The following is an 18516-nucleotide window of genomic DNA, read 5'->3' as shown; positions in this document are numbered from 1 at the left end:
ATCCAGAAGAAAGTGAGGAATTCCTAGAGACATAAAACCTACCAAGATTTAATGAGAAAGCAATCCAAAACCTGAACAGACCAATAATAAGTAACAAGATGGAAGCCATAATGAAAGTTCTCCCAGTAAAGACAAGCCCAGGATCAAATGGCTTCACTGCTAAATTCCACCAAACACTTAAAAAGCTAGCACCAATTTTACTCAAACTATGCCATAAAATACAGGATAGGTGAATACTTGCAAACTCATTCTATGAGGCCAGTATTACCCTGATACCAAAACCAAATAAAGATACACCAAAAAAAAAAAAGAAAAAAAAAGAAAGAAAGCAAACTGCAGGTCAATATCTCTGATGAATGTTGATGCAAAAATCCTCAACACAATACTAGCAATCTGAATTCAACAACATATTAAAAAGATCATGCATCATGACCAAGTAGCATTTATCCCTGAGATGCAAGTGTGGTTCCACATATGCAAATCATTCAATGTGATACATCATATCAATAGAATAATGGACAAAAACCACGTGATCATTTCAATTGATGCTGAAAAAGCATTTGCTAAAATTCAATATTCTTTCATAATAAAAGCCCTCAAAAACTAGGTATAAAAGGAACATACTTGAACATAATAAAAACCATATATGACAGACCCACAGCTAGTATCATACTGAATGGGGAAAAACTGAAAGCCTTTTCTCTAAGATCTGGAACACAACAGGGATGCGCACATTCATCACTGTTATTCAACTTAGTACTGTACATCCTAGCTCGAGAAATCAGACAACAGAAAGAAATAAAGGGCATCCAAATTGGAAAGAAATGAGCCAAATTATCCTTGTTTGCAGATGATACGATCTTATATTTGGAAAAACGTAAAGATTCCACCAAAACCTATTAGAACTGATAAATTCCATCAAGTTGCAGGATACAAAATCAACATAAAAAGCCAGTAGCACTTCTATATGCCAACAGTAACAATCTGAAAATAAAAAAGTTAATCTCAGTCACAATAGCCACAAATGAAATTAAATACCTAAGAATTAATAAAATAAGTGAAAGGTCTCTATAATGAAAACTATATACTGCTGACAAAAGAAATAGAAGAGGACACACACACAAAATGAGAAGATATTCCATGTTCGTGGATTGGGAGAATCAATACTGCTAAAATGTTTATGCTACCCAAAGAAATCTACAGATTTAATACAATTTTTATCTAAATTCCAACGACATTCTTCACAGAAATTTTTTAAAAATCCTTAAATTTATGTGGATCACAAAAGACTCAGAATACCCAAAGCTATCCTGAGCATAAAGAACAAAACTGGAGGAATCACATAACCTGACTTAAAATTATACTACAGCGCTATAGTAACCAAAACAGCATGGTGCTGGCATAAAAACAGATATGGTACTTTTCATGGGTGTCTGTGTGAAGAGACTACTAAACAGGCTTTGTGTGAGCAACATGGCTGTTTATTTCACCTGGGTGCAGGCGGGCTGAGTCTGAAAAGAGAAGTCAGCGAAGGGAGATGGGGTGGGGCCGTTTTATAGGATTTGGGCAGGTAAAGGAAAATTACAGTCAAAGGGGGTTTGTTCTCTGGCAGGCAGGAGTGGGGGTCACAAGATGCTCAGTGGGGGAGCTTTTTGAGCCAGGATGAGCCAGGAAAAGGACTTTCACAAGGTAATGTCATCACTTAAGGCAAGGACCAGCCAGTTATACTTCTTTTGTGGTGGAATGTCATCAGTTAAGGCGGGGCAGAGCATTTTCACTTCTTTTGTGATTCTTCAGTTACTTCAGGACATCTGGGCATATACGTGCAAGTCACAGGGGATGCGATGGCTTGGCTTGGGCTCAGAGGCCTGACAGTACTGGCATTAAAAACATAGACCAATGTAACAGAATAGAGAGCTCAGAAACAAATCCACACACCTACAGTGAACTCATTTTTGACAAAGGTGACAATAACATACACAGAAAAAGAGCCTCTTCAATAAATGGTGCTGGGTAAACTAGATTTCCATATGCAGAAGAATAAAACTAGACCCCTATCTCTTACCACATATGAAAATGAAATAAAATGGGTTAAAGACTTAAATCTAAGACCTCAAATTATGAAACTACTACAAGAAAACACCAGCAAAACTCTACAGGACATTGGCCTGTGCAAAAACTTCTTGAGTGATACCACACAAACATAGGCAACCAAAGTAAAAATGGATAAATGAGTTCACATCAAGTTAAAAAAACTTCTGCACAGCAAAGGAAACAATCAGCAACATAAAGAGACAACCCACAGAATGGGAGAAAATATTTGCAGACTACCTATCTGACAAGGTATTAGTAACCAGAATATACAAGGAGCTCAAGCAACTCTATAAAAAATGTAATAATCCTACCAAAAGATGGACAAAAGATTGGAGTAGATGTCTCTCCAAAAAAGAGATACAAATGGCAAACAGGTGTATAAAAAGATGCTTAACATCACTGATCATCAGCGAAATGCAAATCAAAACTACAAAGAGGTATCATCTCACCCCAGTTAAAATGGCTTCTATTTAAAAGACTGGCAATAATAAATGCTGGAATAAAATAAATGTGGAAAAAAGGGAACACTCATGCACTGTTTGTGAGGATGTAAATTAGTACAACTACTATGGAGAACAGTTTAAAGGTTCCTCAGAAAAATAAAAATAGTGCTACCATATGATCCAGCAATCCTGCTTCTGGTTATATACCCAAAAGAAAGGAAATTAGTATATCAAAAAGATATCTGCCCTCCTGTGTTTGTCACAGCACTGTTCACAATAACTAAGATTTGGAAACAACCTAATTGTCCATCAAAAGATGAATTGATAAAGAAAATGTGGTATATATACACAATAGAGTAGTATTCAGTCATAAAAAAGAATGAGATCTTGTAATTTGCAACAACATGGATGAAACTGGAGATCATTATGTTAAGTGAAATAAACCAGTCACAGAAAGACAAACATTGCATGTTCTCATTTGTTCATGGAATCTAAAAATCAAGACAACTGAAGTCACGGACATAGAGAGTAGCAGGATGGTTACCAGAAGCCAAGAAAATCAGTTGGGGGACGAGGGAGGTGGGGATGGTTAATGGATACAAAAGAAATACAAAGAATAAATGAATCCTACTATTTGATAGCACTACAGGATGATTATAGTCAATAATAATTTAATTGTACATTTTACAATAGATTAAAGTATATAACTGGATTGCTTGTAAGACAAAGAACGGTTACCTGAGAAGACAGATACCCCATCCTCCATGGTGTGATTATAACACATTGCATGCCTGTATCTACACTTTTCATATACCCCATATATACACACCTACTATGTACCCACAAAAGTTAACAATTAAAAATTTAAAAAGGAAATGATTGTAGCAAAGCATCTCCTTTTTGGCAAGTCTTGTCTGCACAAATCCTTGTGTCCCTTGCACTAGTCCCTAAGGCAATCAATCATTTTGATATTTCCTGAGAAGGAGATACAGTGATTATCTAAATAACATAGCTCCTAAAATTTCATAAGCATTGTACCCTTGCATGTCTCTGGACCTTGGAAGTCTCCTGTGCTCCCAGCATTCATAGCTCTGGGATTAAAGGGTCAAAATGATGCTCATCTCTGTATAAAATGTCAGGGTCAACAAGAAATCCTACATCAATTTTGTTACTTAATTAGTCAGTTTATCTAGTGCAACCCTTCAGTTAGAGAGAGGTTTATATTTTTTATAATTTTTTTAAAAAGAAATATTAAAGACTTCAAGTTTAACATTGTGACTGTTCAATAGCCCACAATGCAGTTTTTCTAACAGCCGTTGGAAAGACAGAAAAATGATGAAAACTCACGTCACTAAATATCGGGGGAAACCAGCCCCTTATATTTCAACACAGCTTCTTTTCTATTTTCCCTAAGTGTCGGCTGGTCTGAGAAATAAAGGGAAAGAGCACAAAAGAAAGAAATTTTAAAGCTGGGTGTCCGAGGGAGACATCACATGTTGGCAGGTTCTGTGATGCACCCTGAGTCGTAAAACCAGCAAGTTTTTATTAGCAATTTTCAAAGGGGAGGAAGTGTACAAATAGGGTGTGGGTCACAGAGATCACATGCTTCAAGGGCAACAAAAGATCACAAGGCAGAAGGTCAGGGCGAGATCTCAAGGTCAGGGCAAGATCACAAGGTCAGGGAGAAACTAGAATTACTAATTAAGTTTCATGTCCTGCTGTGCATGCATTGTCATTGATGAACATTTTAACAGAGTTCAAGAGCAGAGAACCGGTCTGACTAGAATTCACCAGGCTGGAATTTCCTAATCCTAGCAAGCCTGGGGGCGCTGCAGGAGGCCAGGGTGTGTTTCATCCCTTATCTGCAACTGCATAAGGCAGATACCCCCCAGAGTGGCCATTTTAGAGGCCCCCCTGGGAAATGCATTCTTTTCCCAGGGCTGTTAATTATTAATATTCCTTACTGGGGAAAGAATTCAGCAATATTTCTCTTATCCATTTTCGGTAATAAGAGAAATATGGCTCTGTCCTGCCTGTCTCCCAGGCAGTCAGACCTAATGGTTATCTCCCTTGTTCCCTGAACATCACTGTTATCCTGTTCTTTTTTCAAGGTGCCCAGATTTCATATTGTTCAAACACCCATGCTTTACAAACAATTTGCACAGTTAATGCAATCATCACCTCCTGAAGCGACATACATCCTCACCTTACGAAGATGACGGGATTAAGAGATTGAAGTAAAGACAGGTATAGGAAATTATAAGAGTATTGATTGGGGAAGTGATAAATGTCCATGAAATCTTCACAATTTATGTTCTTCTGTCATGGCTTCAGCAGGTCCCTCCGTTCAGGGTCCCTGACTTCCTGCAACAACTAAATACTAGGTATTACACTTAAACTATTGAGGAAATCCAGAAAATGTTTCCAGTAACTCCTAAACTAAATTGAAGAAAGTAATATGAAGCCCAACAGATACACCTACAATCTCCCCATAAACTCTCATTACTTCCATTTTACCAATGAAGAAAAAGAAACTCGGGTGAAATAACTTGCCCAAAATCACACAGCCAGTAGGTGGCAGAACCAATGATTTTCAGCCCTGAGACATTTATTGAGTTCCAAACTATTTTATTGAGATCTTTACTTGGATTTCTAAAGGTATCTTAAACTTAATATGAACAAATTAGAAATTCTGATCCTGCTACTCCCTTCTCATTCCTGAAACCTACTTCATACCTAGTGCTTAGTATCTCTGTAAATGATACTACCATCCAACAAGTGGATCAAGCCAAAAAAACAAAAAAGGCAAAAAAATGCTAAGACTCATTCTTGACTCATTTCTCTCTCCCAAACTGCACATCCAATTTGTTGGTAAGTATGTCATTTCTTCCTCCAAAATATTTTCTAAGTCCAACCATTTTTCTCCATCTCTGCTGCTACAACACTGGTCTGGGCCACCAGTCATCTCTCTTCTGTATTATTTCTAAGCTTCTCAAGCAGTCTCCCTGATTCCACTGTTGTCTTCACACACACCTTGAAAGATGTTTAAAAATTAAAATTAAATCGTTTTCTTCTCATACATAAAATCCTTGAGTGGCTTTCTGAATTTCTTACAATAAAATCAAAATTCATGAAGGGGCCAACAAAGCCCTCTTTGAAATGGTTCCTATGTACTTCTCTGTCCTTATCTCCAACTGCTCTCCTCATTCACCATGTTATGGAACATTGACCCACTTTTTGGTTCCTTAAACATGCCAACTTGTTCCTGTTTCGTGGCCTTTCAACTGGCTGGTACCTCTGCCAGGAAGTCTCTGAGACAGACTTTTAGAAAGCTCCTTCACTGCTGTTATGCAGATCAGCTTAAACCCCACCACAAGGAATCACTCCCTGACCACCTACTTTAAGTTATCCCCTATCCCCGCTCTATCACCTTCTGTGACATTTATATGCGTTTTCTTCAGTGCAGTTGTCATTATTGGAAATTATCTTGCTCATTTATTTGTTTTTTGGAAACAAAGACCAACTAAATGATAAAAGTAAAGGCTATTTATTCAAATCTTGCTGCAGCAATGATGTTAGCCACCATCACTTGTGTTTTGGCAGAGACTCAAAGGCAGGCAGAAGAGTGGGGAAGCTTCATAGCGGAAGAAGGGGGGATACTACAGGTATGTCTGACTGGAGGTTGTTGGCATGAGAAAGCTGGAGGCAGGTTAATTAGAATAGAAGAAGGAGGCCCTACGTGATTGTTTATGAGTGCCTATTTGGCTTTCTCTGATTGGTCCTAAGTTGGTGGCAAGAACAAAATAGGGAAACTGTCAGTTATTAGTCAAGTCCTGGCCTTTTGGGGCCAATTGTTCCAAAAGCTGTAGTTTTGCTTTCTGGATTATTACTAAAGATAGAAGTCTGGCTTCCTACAAGTCTGACTTAGAGCTAGCTGGCTTCCTGGGCTGCTTATTGGAGTTAAGGGGTTGGTTTTCTAAGCAAGATGCCTCAGGATGTGAGTGACAGTTCTGTTTTCACATATGGTCTTGCCATTATTTGTTTGCATATTCAGTCCCTCAGTTTGCTGGTCATAGATGTCACCCAACTGGAATTTAAACTCCAGTTGAACACGTTCCTTGTTCATCTTGTTCAGTATGGGCTCCCTAGTGACTGAAACACTATCTGGTACATAATAGGTGCTCAATACATATTTTGAAAATTAATGATTAAAAGGTCAACTGAGTTACTAAGTTATTTAGATATATATATATATATCTTTAAGAGACTATATATATAGTTCAAAGCTTTAAGAGACTATATATATATATATATATATATATATAGTCTCTTAAAGCTTTGAAAATATTTGTTTTCATAAATATTTCCAGACATAAGTACAAAGATTTCTCGTTGGCCCGCATGATTGACTGATTTTGTTGATGTATTGATCTGATGTAGTTCAACCTCACTAATTCAATGCCAGTGAAAGAATTTACTTACTTTTAAAATGAACATTACATTCTATCATAAATTATTTATCAAGGTAGAATATGCATAGTATTAATGCAACTCTTAACAATAAATGGGTACTTTGACACTGGCTAGGGTGGGGCTCTTTTGCCTGTGTTGTCAGTGGTTTTAGGAAAGTACAAATTAGTCACGATTGCCTCCCTCACAATTTAATAGGCTCGAAAGAGAAAGACAACAAACTGGATTTTTAAAATACAGATAAGGAGCTGGTTATAGTAACATGTATGTTTTTTAAATTTTCCATGTAAAGGGAGTTTAGGCACAAAGGAAAAATGGGTATTAAATGCCAGTAATGAATCTCTCCAACTTTGTTTCTAGAACTCCCAGAGCATTTAGGTACAGGTTCATTTACTTACCTTGTATTATCTAAATCAGTTTCCATAACTACACTCTCCACTGGACAGTGAGTTATTTAAGGGGGACTATATGTAAGAACTGTGATCCATTCTTATGTCCCATAACCTATCATGGAGTAGGTATTTAGTCAATATTTCTAAGATCAAAGAATGAATATTGCTCAAACTTTGTGTAATATAGCAATTTCTTTTTTTTTTTTTTTTTTTTTTTTTTATTATACTTTAAGTTTTAGGGTACATGTGCACATTGTGCAGGTTAGTTACATATGTATACATGTGCCATGCTGGTGGTATATCTCCCAATGCTATCCCTCCCCCCTCCCCCCACCCCACAACAGTCCCCAGAGTGTGATATTCCCCTTCCTGTGTCCATTGGATCTCATTGTTCAATTCCCACCTATGAGTGAGAATATGCGGTGTTTGGTTGTTTGTTCTTGCGATAGTTTACTGAGAATGATGGTTTCCAATTTCATCCATGTCCCTACAAAGGACATGAACTCATCATTTTTTATGGCTGCATAGTATTCCATGGTGTATATGTGCCACATTTTCTTAATCCAGTCTATCATTGTTGGACATTTGGGTTGGTTCCAAGTCTTTGCTATTGTGAATAATGCCGCAATAAACATACGTGTGCATGTGTCTTTATAGCAGCATGATTTATAGTCCTTTGGGTATATACCCAGTAATGGGATGGCTGGGTCAAATGGTATTTCTAGTTCTAGATCCCTGAGGAATCGCCACACTGACTTCCACAATGGTTGAACTAGTTTACAGTCCCACCAACAGTGTAAAAGTGTTCCTATTTCTCCACATCCTCTCCAGCACCTGTAAAGCTCTCCTCAGCAAATGTAAAAGAACAGAAATTATAACAAACTATCTCTCAGACCACAGTGCAATCAAACTAGAACTCAGGATTAAAAATCTCACTCAAAGCCGCTCAACTACATGGAAACTGAACAACCTGCTCCTGAATGACTACTGGGTACATAACGAAATGAAGGCAGAAATAAAGATGTTCTTTGAAACCAACGAGAACAAAGACACAACATACCAGAATCTCTGGGATGCATTCAAAGCAGTGTGTAGAGGGAAATTTATAGCACTAAATGCCCACAAGAGAAAGCAGGAAAGATCCAAAATTGACACCCTAACATCACAATTAAAAGAACTAGAAAAGCAAGAGCAAACACATTCAAAAGCTAGCAGAAGGCAAGAAATAACTAAAATCAGAGCAGAACTGAAGGAAATAGAGACACAAAAAACCCTTCAAAAAATCAATGAATCCAGGAGCTGGTTTTTTGAAAGGATCAACAAAATTGATAGACCGCTAGCAAGACTAATAAAGAAAAAAAGAGAGAAGAATCAAATAGACACAATAAAAAATGATAATGGGGATATCACCACCGATCCCACAGAAATACAAACTACCATCAGAGAATACTACAAACACCTCTACGCAAATAAACTAGAAAATCTAATATAGCAATTTCTAGGATAGCTCTATGAGGCTCCCCACGGTAGCTGTCAGGCTAACCTGATAAAACAAGGAAAAGACTCCAGAGAACGTCTTTCCAACCTATAGCTAACGTCCTATAGGACACAAAATACTTGCTGTACTTTTTTTTCAAATATACTAAACATAGTTTTGCAGGTTCAGTAACAGGACTGTACTTAGAAACCAGGGCTGAGATGATTACAACGATGATGTTCTTTGGGAATGTTTTCTGGATTAAACCAAATTGTGCACTACCTTAACCTTGTGTAGAAAGCTGTTTTTATTCTGAAACTTCTGGCTTTTTAAGACATTGTCTTGCTGGGTGGAACTAAAGAAGAGTACGCACCTCGAGACCTTGGTTTAGATGTAAACTGGTGAAATATTTATGAGAGGCAATTTGTCAAAATATATTTAGAGCTCTAAATACATGCATATATATACTTGGACATACTGCTTTTAGGACCGTGTCTTAAGAAAGTGGAAAAACAACAAATGGAATAGATATATGATGGAGTACTAGACAAGAGTTCAGATTCTTACTTTGGGTGAATATTTAAGAATATCTTCATGCGGTGATGCTAAATTTTAAAAAGCTAAAGGATGGCATGTATACTATAATTCCAACTTCCAAACATACTAAGAATATTGATAGTTGAGACTTTAGAATGGAGTCAAGGAGAGAGGAAAGTAAAATATATATATATATGAAATGGGTGAGAGGTAAAAGATAAAACATCGCCATGTCAGGAAATAGACAACTAAGAGTCAGCTGCAGATTATGTCATTTTTCCCCACTTTTCAATGAACAATTCCAATCAGCAGCCAAGTAGGGGACAAAGGTAAGGGATTCAGCCAAGGCATGCCCCTGAAAGCCTGTTACTAATATTGTGCTGTACCAGGAGAACAGCCATATATCAACCTGCTGTGTTCCATGGACACAAAGCCATGCTGGCATTACAGATTTGGACTTCAAATATCTATTGAGCTATTTTAAAGTGCTCATCTAGTTTATACTGCAGTGATTTATAAAATGTGTCATTTTACAATAGCTGTCTATTTATTTCCAGGATACCCATGCATTAATGGGCACTAATGAATTGCAGGATGCTAGGCAGTGTAGAATATGGTTACACATGGGCCTTCTCTTACAATCTTACATCCATCTAGTTATAAAATATACCCTAATTTCACCACTGAAACCAAGCTGATAAGATATGGTAATAAGCTGACATAAATAATGGACTTTCTAGTTTAAAAATTCTATCAAATACATTCCTTATGATAAAATGGCATAATTATTGCACTGGAGGCCAATGCTCTATCACTAAAACAAATTACTTTGGGGGGCCTAATTCATTGACAATTAAATAACAATAAATGCAGAAATATGTAACTGTCTATAAAAGACATTTTACTGGCAATATATATGTTGCAAAGTCTATTGGCTTAGGACAGACGCTCTGTAATAATTGGACATTTTTAGCTTCTACAGTGAATATTTTCTAAGTTATCTATGAAATTAGATTTGAATTTTAAATACACATCATTTATAGTTGATTCAGCTCGACTTACTGAGGCTACTTTTCTGATTATAAAACAAACAAACAAAAAATGTTCTTATGACTTAATGCCTCTTATACTCCAAAATTTAGCTTAATGGCTTGCCTAATGGCTTGCAAAATCTACCACTTGCAAGCCATTGCTACAAGAGAGGGTTTTCAGATCATAAGGATAGAAAACCATACTTCTGTAGAAGAGACAAAGCACTCAAGGGTTGGCAGAGTGGAGAGTCCATAAAGAAACTATGCACAAACCTTGCTAAGGAAAAATAAAATTGAGAGACAGCTTTCCTGGCAAAATGACCTCCTAGGCCAGGCAGTAAAGGCATTTTTCTACAGAACTTTGTAAGTCATATACTTTGAGAAAATAATGGATGCAGCAGCAGAATGCAGTGAGTTCAGAGGTAATTTAGGGTTCATCCTGAAAATTGACTGCACAGCAATGGCTGTGTATTCATAAGGAAAGGACAATAATTTATTCTCTCCAAGACTGAATAAAGTGATATTAAGTAAGCACAATTTAAAAAACAGCATGCTAATTGGAAGGTGGACAGCCAAAAGGAAAAACAAAAACAATTATAGGGAAGAGACTTTACCATTTACTGAGAGACTACTGAATCCTAGGGACACTGCAAAGTCTCTTCGCAGCCATATCAATCCAATTAAAAAGTATGATGCCCAGACTGGGAACACAGGGAAACCCCGTCTCTGCTAAAAATACGAAGAATTAGCCGGGCATGGAGGTGTGCGTCTGTGGTACCAGCTACCTGGGAGGCTAAGATGGAAAGATAGTTTAAGCCTGGGAAGTTGGGGATGTAGTGAGCTGAGATCATGCTACTGCACTCCAGCCTGGACGACAGCAGTGAGATTCTATCTTAAAATAATAATAATAGTAAATAAATAAAATATGATTCTAGAGTAACTTCCTGGTAAGCACAAAAATATTATGCTTTATCAAGAGCAAATCAATTTGGACCAAATAGTCAAACCAACTATGCATGAAAAAAGACATTGAGTAAGCAAGTATGCTAGAAGTTCCTATCTAAAAGCCAAAAGCAAAATTGTTTTTATTCTGTCTTAACATAAATAGCTTATACTTATTTATACACCCCCCTACAACTTGAATAATCTGATCCCTACCAAAACAATCACATTTTAAAGCAAGCCAATGATAATAATAATAATAATATCACCTCATATTTTATTTTATTTTATTCAGATTATAAAAGACATCCACATTGATTAATTTGTCCAATCTCCACATATATATCCTTGTGCCCTGTGTAATTTCTTCCTGACCCAACCTTTCATTGCTAATGAGGCAGTTTGTACCCATACATACAGAATGCATTTCATCTTAGCTGTACCTGAAACTGAACTGTGTTCCTCTTGCTTCCTGCAGTGGTGTTTCTCTGATGCTATGGGACAAGATATGTGCACTCATGCATGCACAACCAAAAGTATGAGCATGTTAATATCTCATGTATAGACTTGCTAGAATTTACGAATAAAAATACACGATGCCCATTTAAATTTAAATTTTATACATTTAGTATATGTATGTCCCATACAATATTTGTTGTTAAATTGTAAAAAATAGTTTTTTATCTGAAATTCAAATTCAACTGTGTATCCTATATTTTAAATGTCAATCTTACCAGCAGGGTAACACTTGTCCAATGTAGGGTTGAAACTGGTGGATAAATGCTTTCTTTTCTGCTTTTGGGTGAAAAATTCTGAATTGTATTCTATACAACCATTCAGAGGTTCCTGGTGGGATGAAACCCCAGTTGCCCACAGCCATAACCAACTTAATATCATATGCCTCTATTAGTTTCCCCTCCCTTCCATTGCACTGTCCTTGGACTCTCTTCCCCTACACTAGGATCATCACATCCTAAAATAACCTACCTACACAAAAACCCTTCTCTCCTGATCTTTTTTGGGGATCAATTTAGGCTAAATGAGCTACTGGCAAATTCTTTGAAGTTACAGTAATGTTAGAGCTAGAATAAACCACTTTATAAATGTGAAGACTAATTTCTATAGAGTTCAGATGTATTGCCTATGGTCACACAGCTCAGTAGAGGCAGATATCAAACTCAAACTCGGACCTCCTGAGTTCAAGTTTGATATCTACACTTTTTTTATATCTAGACTACGAGAACACCATTCTCACATTTATTTCATGCTATATTTTTAAGAAAACAAATTCATTTAGTATTTCTGTGAAAATGATGTACTAACACCATTAGGATTAAAAAACACAAATTCTTACATTTCCTCACAAAAAAAAAGATCTCTCCAAATCCCACTACATAAATAACTAGCATTAGCATTTGCAAATGTATTATTCCACACATATTTCTGTGCATTATATGCAGACAGAAATGTAAATACTGAAACACATAAAATTATATGCTATGTGTATGTGTGTATACACATAAAATAAAATGTGTACACACAATTTAATAGCATTTTATTTTATAAGTAAAATCATAAGTACAATTTTACTTGAATTTAAGAAAAGGTAAAGAAACTTTTGGAAATGTTTCACTTCAGATACATGCTTCTTTACCACAAGAGATAGTATTTTTTAAAATATCCCTCGAAAAGTAATAAAACAGATTATAACAACATGAAGAAATAGGAGTCATTAGTTTTAATTAAATATTTAATTTTTGTACAGTACTAATTGCTCACTGTGAAAGATTAGAGCATTAGCTTTTTAACACTTTTTTTTTTTTTGAAACTGAGTCTCACTCTGTCACCCAGGCTAGAGTGCAGTGGTGCAATCTCGGCTCACTGTAGCCTCTGCCTCCCAGGTTCAAGTGATTCTCCTGCCTCAGCCTCCAGAGTAGCTGGGATTACAGGCGCATGCCAACATACCAGGCTAATTTTTGTATTTTTAGTAGAGATGGAGTTTCACAATGTTGGTCAGACTGCTCTCGAACTCCTGACCTCGTGATCCGCCCACCTCAGCCTCCCAAAGTGCTGGGATTACAGGCGTGAGCCCCCACACCTGGCTAGCTTTTTCAAATTTTATCCTATCTCCCTGGCTCCCCACTTTCCAAATTTTGTGAATGATGTCATTAATTTTACATAGTGTCAAAACTTCTAATATGCACATCTTATTTCCTGATTATAATTTCCACATTTTTCTTTACTATTAGTTCTGTTTCAGTGGATCCAAATCTAACTGAACCCATACTCCAGCTTCTTCATTCCTAAGGTCTTTATTTTCATTAATCTCTTAATTAGCTATGGATTTCTTCATCAAACAGAATTTGCTTGATTATTTTAAAGAAGGGCTTCTGAAGATGCTGTATTATCTTAGCTTTTTTCATTTTTGAGAATGTCTACCTGTTTGCCTGATATTTGAATGCTACGTTTTCTGGCATAATATTCTTGATTCTCACATTCTCTCCCTCAAAAATTTAGGAATACACTTTCATGATCTTCTGGACTCGAGATTTGTGTTGAAAAACATAGGAAACAACCAGATGTTTTCTTCTTACACATGATTTGCTTTTCTAGCCTGGATGCCTAAAAAATTATATTTTTATCTTGTAAATTAAATAACTGAACTAGATTAAATATTCAAACATCTTGTTTGAAAAGTTTCTGCAACACACTGTGTGTTTTAGTTTATATATGTAAAATTTTATTTTTTTTTTGTTTACTCGTTTATTGTACTTTTTCTTAGGAGAAGTTTAGCTTCATGAGTGCAGGAACTTTAACCTCCTTGTCACTACTACATTTCCTCAGCCTCTACAACAGAGCCAGACCTGATGTAGATAAGTAATATGTATTTGATAAATGAATGTTGTTGAATACATGATTTTCTTATTTCAGAAAAATTTGCCTTAAATATATTTTTGTGTAATTCCCATATATTGTCTCTCCCTTTCATATCTTCTGGCTCCTTTCTTAGCACTCTAATCATTTTTCCTTTTTATCTGCATTCGCTGAGATTACCTCAAGGCTTTTCTATATAAAAGTTACGTTATTCTTTTTTTTTTTTTTTTGGTCAGTGTTGAACAGGTTGGCCTCAAACACGTGGCCTCGCCTCCCTGTGTGCCAGGACAACCAGCCTGAGCCACTGCGACTCCCAAAGTTATGTTATTCTTAACTATGTCTTTTCTGGTCTTCTAATATCTGAGGTTTCTTTTACTAGATACAGGTTCTTATTTTTTTCTAAACTGTGAAGTGCTTATGAAAATTTTCCTTGTATTTCTTACTTTGTTTCATTTAAATTGAGATCTTTGTTTTTCACATTCTAGCTCCACTCTGTTTTGTAAATTTATAATTGGAAATTGTACATATTTATGGATTAAAACATAATATTTTGATACATGTACGTATTTTGTAATGATCAAAGCAGGGTAATTATTATATCCATCACCTTAAAAATTTATCATTTATTTGTGATGCAAGCATACAAGAATCTCTATTCTAGCTATTTTGAAATATAAAATACAGTATTATTAACTTTAGTCATACTGCTATGCAATAGAACAAAGTAATGCATTCCTCCTATGTAACTGTAGCCTTGTACTCATTGATCAACCTTACCTCATCCACTCTCCTCCTTCTCTTCCTTACCCTCTGGTAACAAACATTCTACTCGCTACTCTTTTGAAAACAATGTTTAGAACTTACATATGAATGAGACAATGGAATAGTTCTCTTTCTGTGCTTGGCCTAATTCACTTAATGTAACATCCTCCATGTTCATTAATGTTGCTTCAAATAACATGATTTCATTTCTTTTTATGATTGAATAGAATACAACCTAACTTCAAAACATACTGCAGAACTATAATAACCAAAACAGAATGGTACTAGCATAAAAACAGACACATAGGCCAATGGAACATAATAGAAAGCCCCAAAATAAACCTATGCATCTATGGTCAACTGATTTTTGACAAAGGTGCAAAGTAGACACAACAGTGAATGTACAGCCTCTTCAATAAATTGTGTTAGAACAACTAGATATCCACATGCAGAGGAATGAAACTAGACCCTTATATCAACTGGACCCTTAACTCAAACTGGATTAAGGACCTAAATGTAAGACCTGAAACTACAAAACTATTAGAAAAAAATCATAAGGGAAAAGTTCCATGACATCGGTCTAGGCAAAGAATTTTTGGATTAAACTACAAAAGTACAGAAAAGAAAACAAGAGCAGAAATAGACAAATGGGATTACATCAAACGAAAAACTTCTGCACAGCAGATATATACATATATATATATATATATACAGTTACACAGTACATATATATATAGTCTGCTGTGCAGAAGTTTTATATATATATATATATACATATATACATAGAGAGAGAGAGAGAGAGAGAGAGAGCAAACAAACAACCTACGGAATGGGAGAATATATTTGCAAATGACACATCTGATAAGAAACTAATACCTGAAATATATAAGAACATTCAAATGATTCAATAACAAACAAACAAGAGCAAATATCCCAATTAGCTCAACTCTTTTTATTTATTTGTTTCTATTTTTGCAGTGGGAGTGGGGGTATTGTATCACCTAGTCTGTTGATATAGTTGTCCTGTGATTTCTTTTCACTTTTTTCATTCATATTGCTTCTGTCTAGAATTGTAGTTTGATATAATATTAGGGCTGAATATTTATTTCTTCTCTTCAGGTACTCCTTTCCTGGACTTTTGTTCCTTTTCTGGGCCTACATTGCTGTTCTTTTCAATCCCCAACTTGAGGGCTGAGTTTCTGTTTTTTTATTCATTTTTCTGTACCATGAGGACATGGAGAGAGTGAAGAACACAACTGAGAACAAATCGGTATGCTCCTGGATAGAATCTCAGGGCTTGTCATAACTTTTGAATTTTTTTAAATTTAATATGAAGTACAAGATTCACTCTAAATAGTTGTGAAGTATACTCTAGTCTCATACTGAGTCTTTTTGATCTTCCAGTCATACCTCCAATTAAGTCACTGCACAGTCTCAGAATCTTTGTTTCTACCACTCAACTCTGTTTTTCATTTTCCCTATTTTGTGTCTTCTTCCCCGGCAGCTGTTTCTACTATATCATAGTCAAAAAAAAAAAAAAAAAGAAAGAAAGAAAGAAAAGAAAAAATAAGGACACCTTCCCACTATTTTTCTCTGAGAATTTTGGAATATTCAGGGGAAGTTTTAGAATTTTGCTGACTCAGCAAAGCTGGGGTGCAGAATGAGGGCTGAATTACAAGGCATGCCCTTCACACTGAATGTTGAATATTTGTTTCCTTATTTGGCAAGCAGTTTTATAAACATACGGATTAAAGTTGTAGCTACTGTTTGTTTAGTTGATACTGTTCTTCCTCAAGTATTTCCAATGGCTACTTTTATTAGTTATGTTTCTTGATTGGGGGGTAAGCTTCTACGATGCAGTATCATTTTGCCATTTTCACCTGGAAGTTCCTTACACTACATTTTCCAGAATAATTACAAAATTCCCTTAATAAGTGTATCTTCTGAAAGCAGAAGACAATGTCTGTTTATTTTCTAATTGAACTATCTAATTAAAAAGCTTTGGTAGACGTCACTGGACACTGCGCTACTTAAGCAGAAAAGTCTCTTTAAATCTTGGAAACTATATTAAACAAAATTTATTCCAGGAAATCTTTTCCTTGAATAGAAATCCACTGGCAGCATTATCAACAATCATAGACTTAAATCAACTCAGTCAGTAGGGAAAAAACAATTAATTGCTACTAACCAGGCATGAGTAGTTAAAATACTTTTCTCTCCCTACAGGAAGTGAGGGTGGAGATGTTAATTTTTCATTCTAAACTGCGCCTTTCTTAGAGACCATATTTATCATACTGGAAATCAAATTAATAGAAAATGAAAAGGAATACTTAAGTTAGAATACTAAAAACAATCTAAATTTATTTAGAATAGTTTGATAAGCAAAAGTGGGTTTTATTGTTTTCATGTTTATTTAAGTTTGAACCATTTATTATCTTGTGATATTAGATATCACAAGTCACTATTACACTTCTCAATTGTACAATATATCAAATAAAAATCCACACCCATGTCCACTGTTTACTGCTTTCTGGAAAATGATATTGAATTACTTATACACAAAGAAAGTGAGGAAGTGGGTGAACTCCATCTTAAATTTTGTCATAATAAGATACTTCAGCTCTCTCAGAAAGTGTTCTCATAATATGCAAAAGCACATATTCGTGTTTTGTGTATCACTGGATTGTGGACTGCCCTGTTCTCTGTCTTATATCTACATTCAGAAACAATTCAATGTATTAGTCAATCATGTTTAGCAAATGAACAATATAGCATCTAGACATTTCAGAGATGGCAGGGTATTTGGCAATCAACCAACCCCATTCACATGATTAAATATGAGAAAAAGGGGACTGAGAATGGGAAAACTAATTGTTCAACAGACACAGTATAAGAACTAGTATCAGAATTAGAGACTTTTCATGCCCAAACTTTGCACACTTTTCCCCATGCTTGACTTTCTTCTGGATTTGACTAGTTTTTTGATTGCTTTTTAGTTTGTTTAAACTAAATTATAGCATATTTGCCAGAATTTAATTAACGAAATAATGATTTGACTTTGTGTGGACTAAGCATCATTGTTTAACAAATATTTAAAGTCTACAAGCAATGTTTATAGCATCCCCTTCACCCCCATTGGTTTTTTTGTTTGTTCGTTTGTTTGTTCGTTTGTTTGTTTGTTTGTTTTTTGCGAGGGAGTCTCGCCCTGTCACCCAGGCTGGAGTGCAATGGCACGATCTCGGCTCACTCTGCCTCCTGGGTTCAAGTGATTCTCCTTCCTCAGCCTCTGGAGTAGCTGGGATTACAGGCACGCGCCACCACACCCGGCTAATTTTTTTTATCTTTAGTAGAGACGGGGTTTCACCATGTTGGCCAGGCTGGTCTCAAATTCCTGACCTGATGATCGACCCGCCTTGGACCCTCATTATTCTTTTACTCTGTACTGCTCCCTCCTTACTGATCCTTATTCTTTTAGGGATAACAAAGGCTTACTT

This window comes from Gorilla gorilla, chromosome X, assembly GCF_029281585.2.
Source record: "Gorilla gorilla gorilla isolate KB3781 chromosome X, NHGRI_mGorGor1-v2.1_pri, whole genome shotgun sequence".
Taxonomy (NCBI): domain Eukaryota; kingdom Metazoa; phylum Chordata; class Mammalia; order Primates; family Hominidae; genus Gorilla; species Gorilla gorilla.
The sequence above is the reverse complement of the archived record's forward strand: the minus strand, read 5'-3'. Positions refer to the sequence as shown.